At 39.0% G+C, this 19,695-nt stretch overlaps 2 long non-coding RNA genes across 3 annotated transcripts in view; one reads left to right on the top strand and one right to left on the bottom strand.

Annotated features, from left to right (window-relative positions):
* LOC127969847 (uncharacterized) overlaps positions 1 to 11,776 on the bottom strand; it is a 105,205-nt gene extending 93,429 nt beyond the window's left edge. The window contains exons 1-2 of one of the 2 annotated variants that reach the window (XR_008156368.1): positions 11,280 to 11,776; positions 5,461 to 5,506 (exon numbers count right to left, since the gene is read on the bottom strand). This is a non-coding gene — a long non-coding RNA (uncharacterized LOC127969847). The remainder of the gene's footprint in view (positions 1 to 5,460; positions 5,507 to 11,279) is intronic. The other variant, XR_008156367.1, reaches the window with a different exon arrangement.
* Positions 5,792 to 14,716, top strand: LOC127969849 (uncharacterized). The gene is made up of 3 exons (XR_008156374.1): positions 5,792 to 5,939; positions 8,780 to 8,906; positions 14,234 to 14,716. It is a non-coding gene; the product is annotated as an uncharacterized LOC127969849 (long non-coding RNA).
* The last annotated feature ends 4,979 nt before the right edge of the window (positions 14,717 to 19,695 follow it).

Here is a 19,695-nt window from a genome sequence, read left to right as displayed (position 1 = left end):
CTAGGGCGGTTGCTAGGGTACCCATGATGGTTGCTAGGGCGGTTGCTAGGGTACCCAGGGTGGTTGCAAGGGTAATCGGGGCGGTTGCCAGGGTGTTGCTATGTGGTTGCTAGGGTACCCGGGGTGGTTGCTAGGGCGGTTGCTAGGGTCCCCATGATGGTTGCTAGGGCCGTTGCTAGGGTACTCAGGGTGGTTGCTAGGGTAATCGAGGCGGTTGCTAGGGTGTTGCTATGTGGTTGCTAGGGTACCCGGGGTGGTTGCTAGGGCGGTTGCTATGGTCCACATGATGGTTGCTAGGGCCGTTGCTAGGGTACTCAGGGTGGTTGCTAGGGTAATCGGGGTGGTTACTAGGGTGTTGCTATGTGGTTGCTAGGGTACCCGGGGTGGTTGCTAGGGCGGTTGCTAGGGTCCCCATGATGGTTGCTAGGGCCGTTGCTAGGGTACTCAGGGTGGTTGCTAGGGTAATCGAGGCGGTTGCTAGGGTGTTGCTATGTGGTTGCTAGGGTACCCGGGGTGGTTGCTAGGGCGGTTGCTAGGGTCCCCATGATGGTTGCTAGGGCCGTTGCTAGGGTACTCAGGGTGGTTGCTAGGGTAATCGGGGTGGTTGCTAGGGTGTTGCTATGTGGTTGCTAGGGTCCCCATGATGGTTGCTAGGGCCGTTGCTAAGGTACCCAGGGTGGTTGCTAGGGTAATTGGGGCGGTTGCTAGGGTGTTGCTATGTGGTTGCTAGGGTACCCAGGGTGGTTGCTAGGCAGTTGCTACGGTACTTGGGGTGGTTGCTAAGGTGTTGCTAGGCGGTTGCTAGGGTGTTTTGGCTGGTTGCTAGGCAGTTGCTATGGTATCCTGGGTGGTTGCTATGATGTTACTAGGTGGTGGGTAGTTGTCACAGATAGTCACTATGTAGTCATTATAGAGTTCTTAGCCCATTTGAGCACTTAGCTAATCACTATTAGCATGTAGCTAATCACTGCTAGCATGACTAGCATGTTGGAAGTCCAGTGTGCTAGCATGAGTCAAAATATCCAACCGCCATGTCTGTACGATGTTCTGATGCAGAGATATAGGTCGTGCAAAACGGTTGCTAGGGTACTGTGTTTGGTTGCTATGGAGTGGCCTGGCAGCTGCCAATGATGAAACTCCAAAGGCTGCTCGCCAATATAATCCAACCCCCATGCCTCGACGATGTACTGATGCGGAGATATAGATCTTGCAAAACGGTTGCTAGGGTACTGTGTTTGGTTGCTAGGGAGTGGCCTGGCAGCTGCCAATGATGATACTCCAATGGTAGCTTGCTAATATAAACCAACCCCCATGCTTCTATGTCTTTCAGATGTTAAGATATCTCTCTATACTTTGGGTTGCTAGGTAGCTCTTAATGGTTGCTAGGGCGTGGCTAGGTTGTCTTGAAGGAGATACATGATTGGCCGTTTGCTGCCCGAGTCAAACGTGCCCACCCTCATGTTTCTATGACACTTCTATCCAAAGTTATTAATTTGATCTTTTTCAATGGAAGTCTATGGGGCTTGTTGCTATGGCGCTCTATATGGTTGCTAGGGCGTGGCTTGATAGATTCACAGTGATCCTGAGAGGCTGATTGGTTGCCTGATTCAAATGAGCCCACCCCCTTGTCTCTATGACTATGTGATCCATAGTTATGTTCAATGCAAAATCCCTATGTAATTTCCCATAGTAGCCCTCCCTATACTTTGTATTAGGGGCAAATTTGGGGGTCTCTTGCGCCCCAGGGGTACAACTTATACCCCAATGCGGGGTATGTTCTCACACAGCCTGATAGCCTCTCCAAATGTGGTGATTTACGTGTTTCTGCGAAATTCTCTCTCGGAGCTACGATCCGTCAAAATTGGCCGCAATGCATTGTCTATGGGATTTTTCGCCCGTTTTTTCGCCCGGTGTGCGAACATCGTACACACGATCGCTTATAAAAGTCATAGCACACCATTCCCGATTAGGGCGCACGATTTGACGCCTGTTTTGTTGGTCTGTGACGAAAACTGCGGGACTAGTTACGCGCCGAAAATCGTACGGAAGAAGTAAGAATAATAACTAGAAGGTACATTTCCTGAAGAAAATGTGAGTGGTGCTTGCAGTGGCAAAACTCGGCGCCCTGTTGCTAGGTTGTTGCAATGAGGTTGCTATGATGGTTGCTAAGGTACCCTGGGTGGTTGCTAGGGCGGTTGCTAGGGTCCCCATGATGGTTGCTAAGGTACCCAGGGTGGTTGCTAGGGTAATCTGAATGGTTGCTAGGGTCCCCATGATGGTTGCTAGGGTCGTTGCTAGGTTACCCAGGGTGGTTGCTAGAGTAATCGGGGTGGTTGCTAGGGTGTTGCTATGTGGTTGCTAGGGTACCCGGGGTGGTTGCTAAGGCGGTTGCTAGGGTCCCCATGATGGTTGCTAGGGCCGTTGCTAGGGTACTCAGGGTGGTTGCTAGGGTAATTGGGGTGGTTGCTAGGGTGTTGCTATGTGGTTGCTAGGGTACCCGGGGTGGTTGCTAGGGCGGTTGCTAGGGTCCCCATGATGGTTGCTAGGGCTGTTGCTAGGGTACCCAGGTTGGTTGCTAGGGTAATCGGGGTGGTTGCTAGGGTGTTGCTATGTGGTTGCTAGGGTACCCGGGGTGGTTGCTAGGGCGGTTGCTAGGGTCCCCATGATGGTTGCTAGGGCCGTTGCTAGGGTACCCAGGTTGGTTGCTAGGGTAATCGGGGTGGTTGCTAGGGTGTTGCTATGTGGTTGCTAGGGTACCCGGGGTGGTTGCTAGGGCGGTTGCTAGGGTCCCCATGATGGTTGCTAGGGCCGTTGCTAGGGTACCCAGGGTGGTTGCTAGGGTAATCGGGGTGGTTGCTAAGGTGTTGCTAGGCGGTTGCTAGGGTACCCGGGGTGGTTGCTAGGCAGTTGCTATGGTCTCCTGGGTGGTTGCTATGATGTTACTAGGTGGTTGGTAGTTGTCACAGATGGTCACTATGTAGTTATTATAGAGTTCTTAGCCCATTTGAGCACTTAGCTAATCACTATTAGCATGTAGCTAATCACTGCTAGCATGACTAGCATGTTGGAAGTCCAGTGTGCTAGCATGAGTCAAAAAATCCAACCGCCATGTCTGTACGATGTTCTGATGCAGAGATATAGGTCGTGCAAAACGGTTGCTAGGGTACTCTGTTTGGTTGCTATGGAGTGGCTTGGCAGCTGCCAATGGTGATACTCCAAAGGCTGCTCGCCAATATAAACCAACCCCCATGCCTCTACGATGTTCTGATGCGGAGATATAGATCTTGCAAAACGGTTGCTAGGGTACTGTGTTTGGTTGCTAGGGAGTGGCCTGGCAACTGCCAATGATGATACTCCGAAGTCTGCTTGCTAGTATGAATTACATAAACCAACCCCCATGCCTTTATGATATTCAGATTTGAAGATATCTCTCTATGCTTTTGGTCGCTAGGGAGGTCCAAATGGTTGCTAGGGCGTGGCTATGAAGTGCTGAAGGTGATTCGTGATTGGCCATTTGCCGCCCCGAGTCAAACGAGCCCACCCTCATGTTTCTATGACACTTCTATCCAAAGTTATTCATTTTAACTTTTTCAATGGAAGTCTATGGAGCTTGTTGCTATGGTGTTCTATATGGTTGCTAGGGCGTGGCTTGATAGCTTCATAATGATCCTGAGAGACTGATTGGTTGCCTGATTCAAATGAGCCCACCCCCTTGTCTCTATGACTATGTGATCCATAGTTATGTTCAATGCAAAATCCCTATGTAATTTCCCACAGTAGGAAAAACACATTGTTTCATGGGCGATCCCTCCCCATTGGCTTAGTATGGGGCAACTTTGGGGGGCTCTAGCACCCCAGGGGTACAACTTGTACCCCTCTGCGGGGTATCCTCTCGCACAGCCTGATAGCCTCTCCAAATGTGGTGATTCGCGTGTTTCTGCGATATTCTCTCTCGGAGCTACGATCCGTCAAAGTTGGCCGTAATGCATTGTCTATGGGATTTTTCGCCCGTTTTTTCGCCCGGTGTACGAACATCGTACGCCCGATCGCTTATAAAAGTCATAGCACACCATTCCCGATTAGGCCGCACGATTTGACGCCTGTTTTGTTGGTCTGCGACGAAAACTGCGGGACTAGTTACGCGCCGAAAATCGTACGGAAGAAAAAGAATAATAAGAATAATAAGTATGTGAGATAATAATAGTGATGCTTTGCCTCCGGCAAGCACCACTAATAAGTATGTGAGATAATAGTAGTAGTGCTTTGCCTCCGGCAAGCACCACTAATAATAAAAATCCTAACAATTACAAGAGGGTTTCAGCACTGCGTGCTTGAACCCCTAATAAAAATCCTAACAAATACAATAGGGTTTCAGCACTGCGTGCTTGAACCCCTAAAAATTAAAGCTGCAAGCAGCATTTTACCGGGGTTCAAGCATTTAAGGCATCTGAGGTGGTCAGAGCCAACCTGGATGTTTGGATGACATTTAAACACATCCAAAATGGAGAATAAGTTAACAGACAGACACACACACTGAAAGTAAATGATTAGACTAATATATGTATACTCTATAAGCATATGCACACACACACACACAAAGACACACATATACATGCACAAACATTTTGTTGCAGATATAGGTATTTGAAATAAGTGATAGGTGACATAAAATTATTGCAAGTCTTCTCTTTTTCAGAGTTTAGATGTCATTTTCAGGTTAAACTGTAAACATAATGTGGCAAAATTGTAAAAACTGATACATCTGTATAAACAAAATGGAAAACATCAATTCAATGAGATTTAAAATGTTATAACAGTTAATTTATTAATGTTTTGGCATGAATTCATGAAAACAGTACTGTTTAACTAGCTGAATGAGCCCATTAGTGGTCTTCCGCTGCCATCTAGTGGTTATAAATTGCATTTACTCAAACAACACTGTGTTTTAAAACATAACTGTTATAGTGTTGTAATTTTTTTTTGCCCAATCTCTCTTAAATTTTGCATGCTTGTTAAGAATGAAATCATGCATTATTTTACACAGTTTTGATAATTTGTGGGCTTTCTGTTTGTATAAATAGGCCTTTGTGTACACTATGCAAATAACATATTATAAAATTATTGGTTTATAGTTGCCCAAATGCAATTGTTCAACATGTTTTTGATAATTATTGACCTTCAGAGTCTAGAGAATTGTACTTCAGTGGTTTTATTGATTTTCAGCTTAAACCTTATCACAAGTATGCCAAAGTAACTTTTTAAAATAATCTTGAATATTTAATTAACAGCTTTATTGACAACATTGGTCCCAGAGGCAAAGTTGTTCAGAAGGAGGAGATTTATCATATGATATGAAGATTTAGTGTTTTTGAGTGAATATATGAACATTTTCAAACAATTTGAGGCCATTTACCATATAAATCTTGTGTTTTGAGACCTTTTCTACTGTTATAGCGCCACCTATGGTCTGATCTCCATGAAACTTTGCATGCTTGTTAAGAGTCACCTGTTACATGATTTCACTTAGTTTCATAAAGTTTTGAGTTTTCCTTTAGGTTTTATAGGCTTTGGGGTATGTTTGGCCACACCCCTTTTTCTAAATTACCCCGTTACAGCTAACCAAAGGACAAAATTCAACATTTTTTTAATAATTATTGATCTAGAGAGTCCACAGAATATTACTGCAGTGGTTTGGTTCCGATCGGACAAAAAACCTAGGACTAGTTCGCAAAAGTAGGTTTTTAACATATTTGTGAATAACAATTGAACGATTTGATTGACAGCAATGGTTCTTGAGGCAAAGTTGTGCATTATGAGGAGATCTATCAAATGATATGCATATTGTGTTGATATGTGAAACACCACGTGATTACAGAGCCATAAAACTCGTTAGCGCCAACTAGTGGCCGATTTCTTTCAAAATTCTTACAGACCTTAAGGTTCATGAGTTGAACGTACCCAGTGAGTTTCGTTCTGATCAACATCCGTTAACCCTTTCAAATAGGTGCTTAAAATTATTTGGCCAATGGCAGCCATGTTTTTTGAGATATGCAAATGTCCTCATAGGTACTTGTGCCCCTTCAGACCAAGACACTGCATACAAATTTTCAAGTCGATCGAGTCAACGGTTGCCTAGTTATAGCCATTTATGTGTTTTTTCTTTTTATAGCGCCCCCAAGTGGCAGAGGTGTGCAATTTTTTTTATTTGACCAAAGATTGAGCTCATAGATATGTATACCGAGTTTGGTTAAGATATCTCATTTCATTCATGAGTTATAGCCTGTTGCGTAAAATTGGTCCTCGACTTTCGGACATTTTGGCGTCCCATTACGACAATGAGTCGAAATTTCTACTTTTTTTTGATAATTATTGATATTCACTGGACAGAGAACATTTCTGCAGTAGTTTGGTTCAGATTGGGCGAAAAACCTAGGACTAGTTCGCAAAAGTAGGTTTTGGACATACGTCAAGTTTGCGAAAAAACGAGGCCTCCTAGACCCAAATTCAGAGTGACCGTTTTTAATTTCGCATGACCCACGGATTCCAGAAATGTAAAATTTTTGGATCTATCACAAGCGGTTTAGGAGCTATTAGCAAAAACGCATTTTCGATCACTGTAGCGCCCCCTATTGGCCAATTGGGCTGAGACTTTGATAGGTTCTCCCCAAATTGAGCTCTATCATCTGACCAAGTTTCAAGTCTCTAGGCCTTACGGTTTGGGCTGCACGTTCAGTTCTAGGGCAGAAGAATAATAATAATAATAATAATTAAAGCTGCAAGCAGCATTTTACCGGGGTTCAAGCATTTAAGGCATCTGAGGTGGTCAGAGCCAACCTGGATGTTTGGATGACATTTAAACACATCCAAAATGGAGAACAGGTTAACAGACAGACACACACACTGAAAGTAAATGATTAGACTAATATATGTATACTCTATAAGCATATGCACACACACACACACACAAAGACACACATATACATGCACAAACATTTTGTTGCAGATATAGGTATTTGAAATAAGTGATAGGTGACATAAAATTATTGCAAGTCTTCTCTTTTTCAGAGTTTAGATGTCATTTTCAGGTTAAACTGTAATCATAATGTGGCAAAATTGTAAAAACTGATACATCTGTATAAACAAAATGGAAAACATCAATTCAATGAGATTTAAATTGTTATAACAGTTAATTTATTAATGTTTTGGCATGAATTCATGAAAACAGTACTGTTTAACTAGCTGAATGAGCCCATTAGTGGTCTTCCGCTGCCATCTAGTGGTTATAAATTGCATTTACTCAAACAACACTGTGTTTTAAAACATAACTGTTATAGTGTTGTAATTTTTTTTTGCCCAATCTCTCTTAAATTTTGCATGCTTGTTTAGAATGAAATCATGCATTATTTTACACAGTTTTGATAATTTGTGGGCTTTCTGTTTGTATAAATAGGCCTTTGTGTACACTATGCAAAAAACATATTATAAAATTATTGGTTTATAGTTGCCCAAATGCAATTGTTCAACATGTTTTTGATAATTATTGACCTTCAGAGTCTAGAGAATTGTACTTCAGTGGTTTTATTGATTTTCATCTTAAACTGTATCACAAGTATGCCAAAGTAACTTTTTAAAATAATCTTGAATATTTAATTAACAGCTTTATTGACAACATTGGTCACAGAAGTTGTTCAGAATGAGGAGATCTATCATATGATATGAAGATCTAGTGTTTATGTGAACATATGAGCATTTTCAGACAATTTGAGGCCATTTCCCTTCTAAATCTTATGTTTTGAGACCTTTTCTACTGTTATAGCACCACCTATGGTCCGATCTCCATGACAATTTGCATGGTTGTTAAGGGTCAGCTGTTACATGTTTTCACCAAGTTTCATAAAGTTTTGAGTTTTCGTTTAGGTTTTATATGCTTTTGGGTATTTTGGTCACGCCCCTTTTCTAATTTAGCCAGTTATAGCTAACCAAAGGACAAAATTCAAATATTTTTTGATAATTATTGATCTAGAGAGTCCAGAGAAAATTACTGCAGTGGTTTGGTTTCGATCGGGTAAAAAACCTGGGACTAGTTCGCAAAAGTAGCTTGTTGACATATTTGTGAATTGCAATTGAACGATTTGATTGACATCTTCGCTCCTTGAGGCAAAGTTGTTCACAAAGAGGAGATCTATCATATGATATGAAGATCTAGTGTTTGTGTGAATGTATGAACATGTCCAACAAATTGTGATCATTTTCTATTGAAAATGTGTGTTTTTGAGGCTTTTTCAACTGTTATAGCGCCACCTATGATCCGATCTCCATGACACTTTGCATGCTTGTTAAGAGTAACGTGTTAAATGTTTTCACCGAGTTTCATAAAGTTTTGAGTTTTCTTTTAGGTTTTATAGGCTTTGGGGTATGTTTGGCCACACCCCTTTTCTAAATTACCCATTTAAAGCTAACCAAACTACAAAATTCAACATTTTTTTGATAATTATTGATCTAGAGAGTCCACAGAATATTACTGCAGTGGTTTGGTTCTGATCGGGCATAAAACCTAGGACTAGTTCGCAAAAGTAGCTTTTTGACATATTTGTGAATTGCAATTGAACGATTTGATTGACAGCAATAGTTCTTGAGGCAAAGTTGTGCATTATGAGGAGATCTATCAAATGATATGCATATTGTGTTGATAAGTGAAACACCACGTGATTACAGAGCCAATAAACTCGTTAGCGCCAACTAGTGGCCGATTTCTTTCAAAATTCTTACAGACCTTAAGGTTCATGAGTCAAACGTACCCAGCGAGTTTCGTTCCGATCAACATCCGTTAACCCTTTCAAATAGGTGCTTAAAATTGTTTGGCCAATGGCGGCCATGTTTTTTGAGATATGCAAATGTCCTCATAGGTACTTGTGCCCCTTCAGACCAAGACACTGCACACCAATTTTCAAGTTGATTGAGCCAACGGTTGCCTAGTTATAGCCATTTATGTGTTTTTTAAATCTTATTGCGCCCCCAAGTGGCAGAGATGCGCATTTTTTTTTGTTTGACCAAAGATTGAGCTCATACATATGTGTACCAAGTTTGGTGAAGATATCTCATTCCGTTCAAGAGTTATAGTCAAAATAGCATTTGGCTAACGTTAGCATAGACGCTTCTTGGCGTACTGTTTCGCGTAAGAATCGAAATTTCAACTTTTTTTTGATAATTATTGATATTGAGTGTTCAGGGAATATTTCTGAAGTGGTTTGGTTCCGATTGGTTGAAAATCCTAGGACTAGTTTGCAAAAGTAGGTTTCGGACATAGCTCGATTTTGCGAGAAAACGGTGCGTCGTAGAGCAAAAAATGAAGCTGTGCACTTTTGTTCGGACTAACCCAAGGATTGCAACGATGCCTTGTTTTTGAGTCTAAGGCTAACGGTTTACGATCTGCGGCCAAAAATGTCCAAAATTTTTGTTTTTTGCGCTGTAGCGCCCCCGTTAGGCCGATTGGGCTGAGACTTTGATAAGTTCTCCCCAAAATGAGCTCTACGATCTGTCCAAATTTCAGCTCTCTAGGCCTTACGGTTTGGGCTGCACGTTCAGTTCTAGGGCAGAAGAATAATAATAATAATAAAAATCCTAACAGATACAATAGGGTTTCAGCACTGCGTGCTTGAACCCCTAATTAAAGCTGCAAGCAGCATTTTACCGGGGTTCAAGCACATTAAGGCCTCTGAGGTGGTCAGAGCCAACCTGGATGTTTGGATGACATTTAAACACATCCAAAATGGAGAATAGGCTAACAGACAGACACACACACTGAAAGCAAATGATTAGACTAATATATTAATTCTATATAAACATATGAACACTCACACACACACACACACAAAGAAAAAGACACACATTTACATGCACACACATTTTGTTGTAGATATAGGTATTTGACATAAGTGATAGGTGACAATAAACTTATTGCAAGTCTTCTCTTTTTTAGAGTTTAGATGTCATTTTCAGGTTAAACTGTAATCATAATGTGGCAAAATTGGAAAAACTGATGCATCTGTATGAACAAAATTGAAAACATCAAATCAATGAGATTTAAAATGTTATAACAGTTAATTTATTAATGTTTTGCCATGAATTCATAAAAACAGTACTAGCTGAATGAGCCCATTAGTTGTCTTCCGCTGCCATCTAGTGGTTAATAATTGCATTTACTCAAACAACACTGTGTTTTTAAACATAACTGTTAAAGCGTTGTTGTTGTTGTTGTTTTTGCCCTATCTCTCTTAAATTTTGCATGCTTGTTTAGAATGAAATTATGCATTACTTTACACAGTTTTGATAATTTGTGGGATTTCTGTTTGTATTAATAGGCCTTTGTGCCTCTGGGGTGGTCTCGGCCAACCAGGATGTATGGATGACATCTAAACACATCCAAAAGACAGACACACACACACACACTGAAATTAAATGATTAAACTAGTTTTTAAGCGTTTAGATGTCATTCAGGTTTCCCTGTAATCCCAATGTGGCAAAATTGTAAAAAAAAAATGATGTGTCTCTATGAACAAAATGGAAAACATTGATTCAGTAAGATTTAAAATGTTATAACAGTTAATTTATTAATGTTTTGGCAAGAATTCATGAAAACAGTGCTGTTCAACTTAGCTGAATGAGCCCATTAGTGGTCTTCCGCTGCCATCTAGTGGTTGCATTTACTGAAACAACACTGTTTTTAAACATAACTGTTATAGTGTAATGTTTTTTGCCCAATCTCTCTTAAATTTTGCATGCTTGTTTAGAATGAAATTATGCATTATTTTTCACAGTTTTGATAATTTGTGGGCTTTCTGTTTGTATTAATAGGCCTTTGTGTACATTATGCAAACAACATATTATAACATTACTGGTTTATAGTTGTCCAAATGCAATTGTTCAACATGTTTTTGATAATTATTGACCTTCAGAGTCTAGAGAATTGTACTTCAGTGGTTTTATTGATTTTCATCTTAAACCCTATCACAAGTATGCCAAAGTAACTTTTTAAAATAATCTTGAATATTTAATTAACAGCTCTATTGACAACATTGGTCCCAGAGGCAAAGTTGTTCAGAATGAGGAGATTTATCATATGATATGAAGATTTAGTGTTTTTGAGTGAATATATGAACATTTTCAAACAGTTTGAGGCCATTTACCATATAAATCTTGTGTTTTGAGACCTTTTCTACTGTTATAGCGCCACCTATGGTCTGATCTCCATAAAACTTTGCATGCTTGTTAGGAGTCACCTGTTACATGATTTCACTGAGTTTCATAAAGTTTTGAGTTTTCCTTTAGGTTTTATAGGCTTTGGGGTATGTTTGGCCACACCCATTTTATAAATTACCCCGTTACAGCTAACCAAAGGACAAAATTCAACATTTTTTTAATAATTATTGATCTAGAGAGTCCACAGAATATTACTGCAGTGGTTTGGTTCCGATCGGACAAAAAACCTAGGACTAGTTCGCAAAAGTAGGTTTTTAACATATTTGTGAATAACAATTGAACGATTTGATTGACAGCAATGGTTCTTGAGGCAAAGTTGTGCATCATGAGGAGATCTATCAAATGATATGCATATTGTGTTGATATGTGAAACACCACGTGATTACAGAGCCATAAAACTCGTTAGCGCCAACTAGTGGCTGATTTCTTTCAAAATTCTTACAGACCTTAAGGTTCATGAGTCGAACGTACCCAGCGAGTTTCGTTCCGATCAACATCCGTTAACCCTTTCAAATAGGTGCTTAAATTTGTTTGGCCAATGGCGGCTATGTTTTTTTGAGATATGCAAATGTCCTCATAGGTACTTGTGCCCCTTCAGACCAAGACATTGCATACCAATTTTCAAGTCGATCGAGCCAACGGTTGCCTAGTTATAGCCATTTATGTGTTTTTTAAATCTTATTGCGCCCCCAAGTGGCAGAGATGCGCATTTTTTTTGATTTGACCAAAGATTGAGCTCATACATATGTGTACCAATTTTGGTGAAGATATCTCATTCCGTTCAAGAGTTATAGTCAAAATAGCATTTGGCTAACGTTAGCATAGACGCTTTTTGGTGTACTGTTTCGCGTAAGAATTGAAATTTCAACTTTTTTTTGATAATTATTGATATTGAGTGTCCAGGGAATATTTTTGAAGTGGTTTGGTTCTGATTGGTTGAAAATCCTAGGACTAGTTCGCAAAAGTGGGTTTCGGATATAGCTCGATTTTGCGAGAAAACGGTGCGTCGTAGACCCCAAAAAGGCGCCGTGCACTTTTGTTCGGGTTAACCCAAGGATTGCAACAATGCCATATTTTTGAGTCTATGGCTAACGGTTTACACTTTACGGCCAAAAATGTCCAAAATTTTTGTTTTTTGCGCTGTAGCGCCCCCGTTAGGCCGATTGGGCCGGTTCTTTGTATCTGAGTAGCGAGCAAGACTACTACGATCTGACCAAGTTTCAGCTCTCTAGTCCTTACGGTTTGGGCTGCACGTTCAGTTTTAAGGCGGAAGAATAATAATAATAATTAAAGCTGCAAGCAGCATTTTACCGGGGTTCAAGCACATTAAGGCCTCTGAGGTGGTCAGAGCCAACCTGGATGTATGGATGACAGTTAAACACATCCAAAATGGAGAACAGGCTGGCAGACAGACACAAACACTGAAATTAAATGATTAGACTAATATATTAATTTTCTATAAGCATGTGCACACACACACACACACACACAAAGACAAAGACACACATTTACATGCACACACATTTTATTGCAGATATAGGTATTTGAAATAAGTGATAGGTGACAATAAACGTATTGCAAGACTTCTCTTTTTAAGAGTTTAGATGTCATTTTCAGGTTAAACTGTAATCACAATGTGGCAAAATTGTAAAAACTGATATATCTGTATGAACAAAATGGAAAACATTGACTCAATGAGATTTAAAATGTTATAACAGTTAATTTTTTTTATGTTTTGGCATGAATTAATGAATCCTTTCAACAGTACTGTTCAACTTTGCTGAATGAGCCCATTAGTGGTCTCCGGCTGCCATCTAGTGGTTCTAAATTGCATTTACTCAAGCAACACTGTGTTTTTAAATATAACTGTTATAGTGTTGTTATTTTTTTTGACCAATCTCTCTTAAATTTTGCATGCTTGTTTAGAATGAAATTATGCATTATTTTACACAGTTTTGATAATTTGTGGGCTTTCTGTTTGTATTAATAGGCCTTAGTGTACACTATGCAAATAACATATTATAAAATTACTGGTTTATAGTTGTCCAAATGCAACTGTTCAACATGTTTTTGATAATTATTGACCTTCAGAGTCTAGAGAATTGTACTTCAGTGGTTTTATTGATTTTCAGCTTATACCCTATCACTAGTTTGCCAAAGTAACTTTTTGAAATAATCTTGAATATTTAATTAACAGCTTTATTGACAACATTGGTCCCAGAGGCAAAGTTGTTCAGAATGAGGAGATTTATCATATGATATGAAGATCTAGTGTTTTTGAGTGAATATATGAGCATTTTCAAACAATTTGAGGCCATTTACCATATAAATCTTGTGTTTTGAGACCTTTTCTACTGTTATAGCGCCACCTATGGTGCGATCTCCATGAAACTTTGCATGCTTGTTAAGAGTTACCTGTTACATGTTCTCACCACGTTTCATAAAGTTTTGAGTTTTCGTTAAGGTTTTATAGGCTTTGGGGTATGTTTGGCCACACCCCTTTTCTTAATTACCCATTTAACGCTAACCAAAGTACAAAATTGAACATTTTTTTGATAATTATTGATCTAGACAGTCCACAGAATATTACTGCAGTGGTTTGGTTCCGATCGGACAAAAAACCTAGGACTAGTTCGCAAAAGTAGTTTTTTAACATATTTGTGAATAACAATTGAACGATTTGATTGACAGCAATGGTTCTTGAGGCAAAGTTGTGCATTATGAGGAGATCTATCAAATGATATGCATATTGTGTTGATATGTGAAACACCACGTGATTACAGAGCCATAAAACTCGTTAGCGCCAACTAGTGGCCGATTTCTTTCAAAATTCTTACAGACCTTAAGGTTCATGAGTCGAACGTACCCAGCGAGTTTCGTTCCGAACAACATCCGTTAACCCTTTCAAATAGGTGCTTAAAATTGTTTGGCCAATGGCAGCCATGTTTTTTGAGATATGCAAATGTCCTCATAGGTACTTGTGCCCCTTCAGACCAAGACACTGCATACCAATTTTCAAGTCGATCGAGCCAACGGTTGCCTAGTTATAGCCATTTATGTGTTTTTTAAATCTTATTGCGCCCCCAAGTGGTAGAGATGCGCAATTTTTTTTTATTTGACCAAAGATTGAGCTCATACATATGTGTACCAAGTTTGGTCAAGATATCTCATTCCGTTCAAGAGTTATAGTCAAAATAACATTTGGCTAACGTTAGCATAGACGCTTTTTGGCGTACTGTTTCGCGTAAGAATCGAAATTTCAACTTTTTTTTGATAATTATTTATATTGAGTGTCCAGGGAATATTTCTGCAGTGGTTTCGTTCCGATTGGTTGAAAATCCTAGGACTAGTTCGCAAAAGTAGGTTTCGGATATAGCTCGATTTTGCGAGAAAACGGTGCGTCGTAGAGCAAAAAATGCAGCTGTGCACTTTTGTTCGGGCTAACCCAAGGATTGCAACGATGCCTTGTTTTTGAGTCTACGGCTAACGGTTTACGACCTGCGGCCAAAAATGTCAAAAAATTTAGTTTTTTGCGCTGTAGCGCCCCCGTTAGGCCGATTGGGCCGGTTCTTTGTATCTGAGTAGCGAGCAAGACTACTACCATCTGACCAAGTTTCAGCTCTCTAGGCCTTACGGTTTGGGCTGCACGTTCAGTTTTAAGGCGGAAAAATAATAATAATAATAAAAATCTTAACAATTACAATAGGGTTTCAGCACTGCGTGCTTGAACCCCTAATAATTAAAGCTGCAAGCAGCATTTTACCGGGGTTCAAGCACATTAAGGCCTCTGAGGTGGTCAGACCCAACCTGGACATATATGGATGGCCGTTAAACACATCCAAAATGGAGAATAGGCTAACAGACAGACACACACACTGAAATTAAATGATTAAACTCGTTTTTAAGATTTTAGATGTCATTTTCAGGTTTCACTGTATTCATAATGTGGCAAAATTTTAAAAACTGATATGTCTGAATGAACAAAATGGAAAACTTTAACTCAATGAGATTTGAAATGTTGTAAGAGTGTTTTTTGTATTGTTTAGGCATTACATCCTTTCAACTGTACAGTTTAAGTTAGCTGAATGAGCCCATTAGTGGTTTTCCGCTGCCATCTAGTGGTTATAAATGGCAATTTCTCATACATCAATGTGTTAATCCTTTTAACTCTTAGTGTTTTTTGCCCAATATCTCTTAAATATGGCATGCTCGTTTAGAATGAAATTATGCATTATTTTACACAGTTTTGATAATTTGTGGGCTTTCTGTTTGTATTAATAGGCCTTTGTGTACACTATGCAAATAACATATTATAAAATTACTGGTTTATAGTTGTCCAAATGCAATTGTTCAACATGTTTTTGATAATTATTGACCTTCTGAGTCTAGAGAATTGTACTTCAGTGGTTTTATTGATTTTCAGCTTAAAGCCTTGGAATACTTTGCCAAAGTAACTTTTTCAAATAATCTTGAATATTTAATTAACAGATTTATTGACAAAATTGGTCCCAGAGGCAAAGTTTTTCAGAATGAGGAGATCTATCATATGATATGAAGATTTAGTGTTTTTGAGTGAATATATGTGCATTTTCAAACAGTTTGAGGCCATTTACCATCTAAATCTTGTGTTATGAGACCTTTTCTACTGTTATAGCGCCACCTATGGATCAATCTCCATGAAACTTTGCAGCCTTGTTGAGAGTCACCTGTTACATGATTTCACCTAGTTTCATAAAGTTTTGAGTTTTCGTTTAGGTTTTATAGGCTTTGGGGTATGTTTGGCCACACCCCTTTTTCTAAATTACCCCTTTACAGCTAACCAAAGGACAAAATTCAACATTTTTTTGATAATTATTGATCTAGAGAGTCCACAGAATATTACTGCAGTGGTTTGGTTCTGATCGGGCAAAAAATCTAGGACTAGTTCGCAAAAGTAGGTTTTTAACATATTTGTGAGTAACAATTGAACGATTTGATTGACAGCAATGGTTCTTGAGGCAAAGTTGTGCATTATGAGGAGATCTATCAAATGATATGCATATTGTGTTGATATGTGAAACACCACGTGATTACGGAGCCATAAAACTCGTTAGCGCCAACTAGTGGCCGATTTCTTTCAAAATTCGTACAGACCTTAAGGTTCATGAGTCGAACGTACCCAGCGAGTTTCGTTCCGATCAACATCCGTTAACCCTTTCAAATAGGTGCTTAAAATTGTTTGGCCAATGGCGGCCATGTTTTTTGAGATATGCAAATGTCCTCATAGGTACTTGTGCCCCTTCAGACCAAGACACTGCATACCAATTTTCAAGTCGATCGAGCCAACGGTTGCCTAGTTATAGCCATTTATGTGTCTTTTCTATCTTATTGCGCCCCCAAGTGGCAGAGATGCGCAATTTTTTTTATTTTACCCAAAATTGAGCTCATACATATGTGTACCAAGTTTCGTGAAGTTATCTCATTCCGTTCAAGAGTTATAGTTAAAATAGCATTTGGCCAACGTTACTATAGACGCTTTTTGGCGTACTGTTTCGCGTAAAAATTGAAATTTCAACTTTTTTTTGATAATTATTGATATTGAGTTTCCAGGGAATATTTCTGAAGTGGTTTGGTTCTGATTGGTTGAAAATCCTAGGACTAGTTCGCAAAAGTAGGTTTCGGATATAGCTCGATTTTGCGAGAAAACGGTGCGTCGTAGACCCCAAAAAGGCGCTGTACACTTTTGTTCGGGCTAACCCAAGGATTGCAACAATGCCATGTTTTTGAGTTTAAGGCTAACGGTTTACGATTCACGGCCAAAAACGTCCAAAATTTTTGTTTTTTGCGCTATAGCGCCCCCGTTTGGCCGATTGGGCTGAGACTTTGATACGTTCTCCCCAAATTGAGCTCTACGATCTGTCCAAATTTCAGCTCTCTAGGCCTTACGGTTTGGGCTGCACGTTCAGTTCTAGGGCGGAAGAATAATAATAATAATAATAATTAAAGCTGCAAGCAGCATTTTACCGGGGTTCAAGCACATTAAGGCCTCTGAGGTGGTCTCGGCCAACCTGGATGTATGGATGACAGTTAAACACATCCAAAATGGAGAACAGGCTAACAGACAGACACACACACTGAAAGCAAATGATTAGACTAAAATATTAATTCTCTATAAACATGTGCCCACACACACACACACACACAGAAACACACACACAAAGACAAAGACACACATTTACATGCACACACATTTTGTTGTAGATATAGGTATTTGACAAAAGTAATAGGTGACAATAAACTTATTGCAAGTCTTCTCTTTTTTAGAGTTTAGATGTCATTTTCAGGTTAAACTGTAATCATAATGTGCCAAAATTGGAAAAACTGATGCATCTGTATGAACAAAATTGAAAACATCAAATCAATGAGATTTAAAATGTTATAACAGTTAATTTATTAATGTTTTGCCATGAATTCATAAAATCAGTACTGTTTAACTAGCTGAATGAGCCCATTAGTGGTCTTCTGCTGCCATCTAGTGGTTATAAATTGCATTTACTCAAACAACACTTGTGTTTTTAAACATAACTGTTAAAGTGTTGTTGTTGTTGTTGTTTTGCCCTATCTCTCTTAAATTTGGCATGCTTTGTTTAGAATGAAATTATGCATTACTTTACACAGTTTTGATAATTTGTGGGATTTCTGTTTGTATTAATAGGCCTTTGTGCCTCTGGGGTGGTCTCGGCCAACCAGGATGTATGGATGACATCTAAACACATCCAAAAAGACAGACACACACACACACTGAAATTAAATGATTAAACTTGTTTTTAAGCGTTTAGATGTCATTCAGGTTTCACTGTAATCACAATGTGGCAAGATTGTAAAAAAATGATGTGTCTCTATGAACAAAATGGAAAACATTGATTCAGTAAGATTTAAAATGTTATACCAGTTAATTTATTAATGTTTTGGCAAGAATTCATTACATTATTTTCAGTACTGTTTAACTAGCTGAATGAGCCCATTAGTGGTCTTCCGCTGCCATCTAGTGGTTATAAATTGCATTTACTCAAACAACACTCTGTTTTTAAACATAAGTATTATAGTGTTGTTATTTTTTTTTTGCCCAATCTCTCTTAAATTTTGCATGCTTGTTTAGAATGAAATCATGCATTATTTTACACAGTTTTGATATTTTGTGGGCTTTCTGTTTGTATTAATAGGCCTTTGTGTACACTATGCAAATAACATATTATAAAATTATTGGTTTATAGTTGCCCAAATGCAATTGTTCAACATGTTTTTGATAATTATTGACCTTCAGAGTCTAGAGAATTGTACTTCAGTGGTTTTATTGATTTTCATCTTAAACCGTATCACAAGTATGCCAAAGTAACTTTTTTAAATAATCTTGAATATTTAATTAACAGCTTTATTGACAACATTGGTCCCAGAGGCAAAGTTGTTCAGAATGAGGAGATTTATCATATGATATGAAGATTTAGTGTTTTTGAGTGAATATATGAACATTTTCAAACAATTTGAGGCCATTTACCATATAAATCTTGTGTTTTGAGACCTTTTCTACTGTTATAGCGCCACCTATGGTCTGATCTCCATGAAACTTTGCATGCTTGTTAAGAGTCACCTGATACATGATTTCACTGAGTTTCATAAAGCTTTGAGCTTTCCTTTAGGTTTTATAGGCTTTGGGGTATGTTTGGCCACACCCCTTTTTCTAAATTACCCCGTTACAGCTAACCAAAGGACAAAATTCAACATTTTTTTAATAATTATTGATCTAGAGAGTCCACAGAATATTACTGCAGTGGTTTGGTTCCGATCGGGCAAAAAACCTAGGACTAGTTCGCAAAAGTAGGTTTTTAACATATTTGTGAATAACAATTGAACGATTTGATTGAGAGCAATGGTTCTTGAGGCAAAGTTGTGCATTACGAGGAGATCTATCAAATGATATGCATATTGTGTTAATATGTGAAACACCACGTGATTACAGAGCCATAAAACTCGTTAACGCCAACTAGTGGCCGATTTCTTTCAAAATTCTTACAGACCTTAAGGTTCATGAGTCAAACGTACCCAGCGAGTTTCGTTCCGATCAACATCCGTTAACCCTTTCAAATAGGTGCTTAAATTTGTTTGGCCAATGGCGGCCATGTTTTTTGAGATATGCAAATGTCCTCATAGGTACTTGTGCCCCTTCAGACCAAGACACTGCATACCGATTTTCAAGTCGATCGAGCCAACGGTTGCCTAGTTATAGCAATTTATGTGTTTCTTCTATCTTATAGCGCCCCCAAGTGGCAGAGATGCGCAATTTTTTTGATTTGACCAAAGATTGAGCTCATACATATGTGTACCGAGTTTGGTGAAGATATCTCATTCCGTTCAAGAGTTATAGTCAAAATAGCATTTGGCTAACGTTAGCATAGACGC

The sequence above is a fragment of the Carassius gibelio genome, chromosome B13, assembly GCF_023724105.1.
Source record: "Carassius gibelio isolate Cgi1373 ecotype wild population from Czech Republic chromosome B13, carGib1.2-hapl.c, whole genome shotgun sequence".
Lineage (NCBI taxonomy): Eukaryota > Metazoa > Chordata > Actinopteri > Cypriniformes > Cyprinidae > Carassius > Carassius gibelio.
This window is presented reverse-complemented; position numbering and strand designations above follow the sequence as displayed.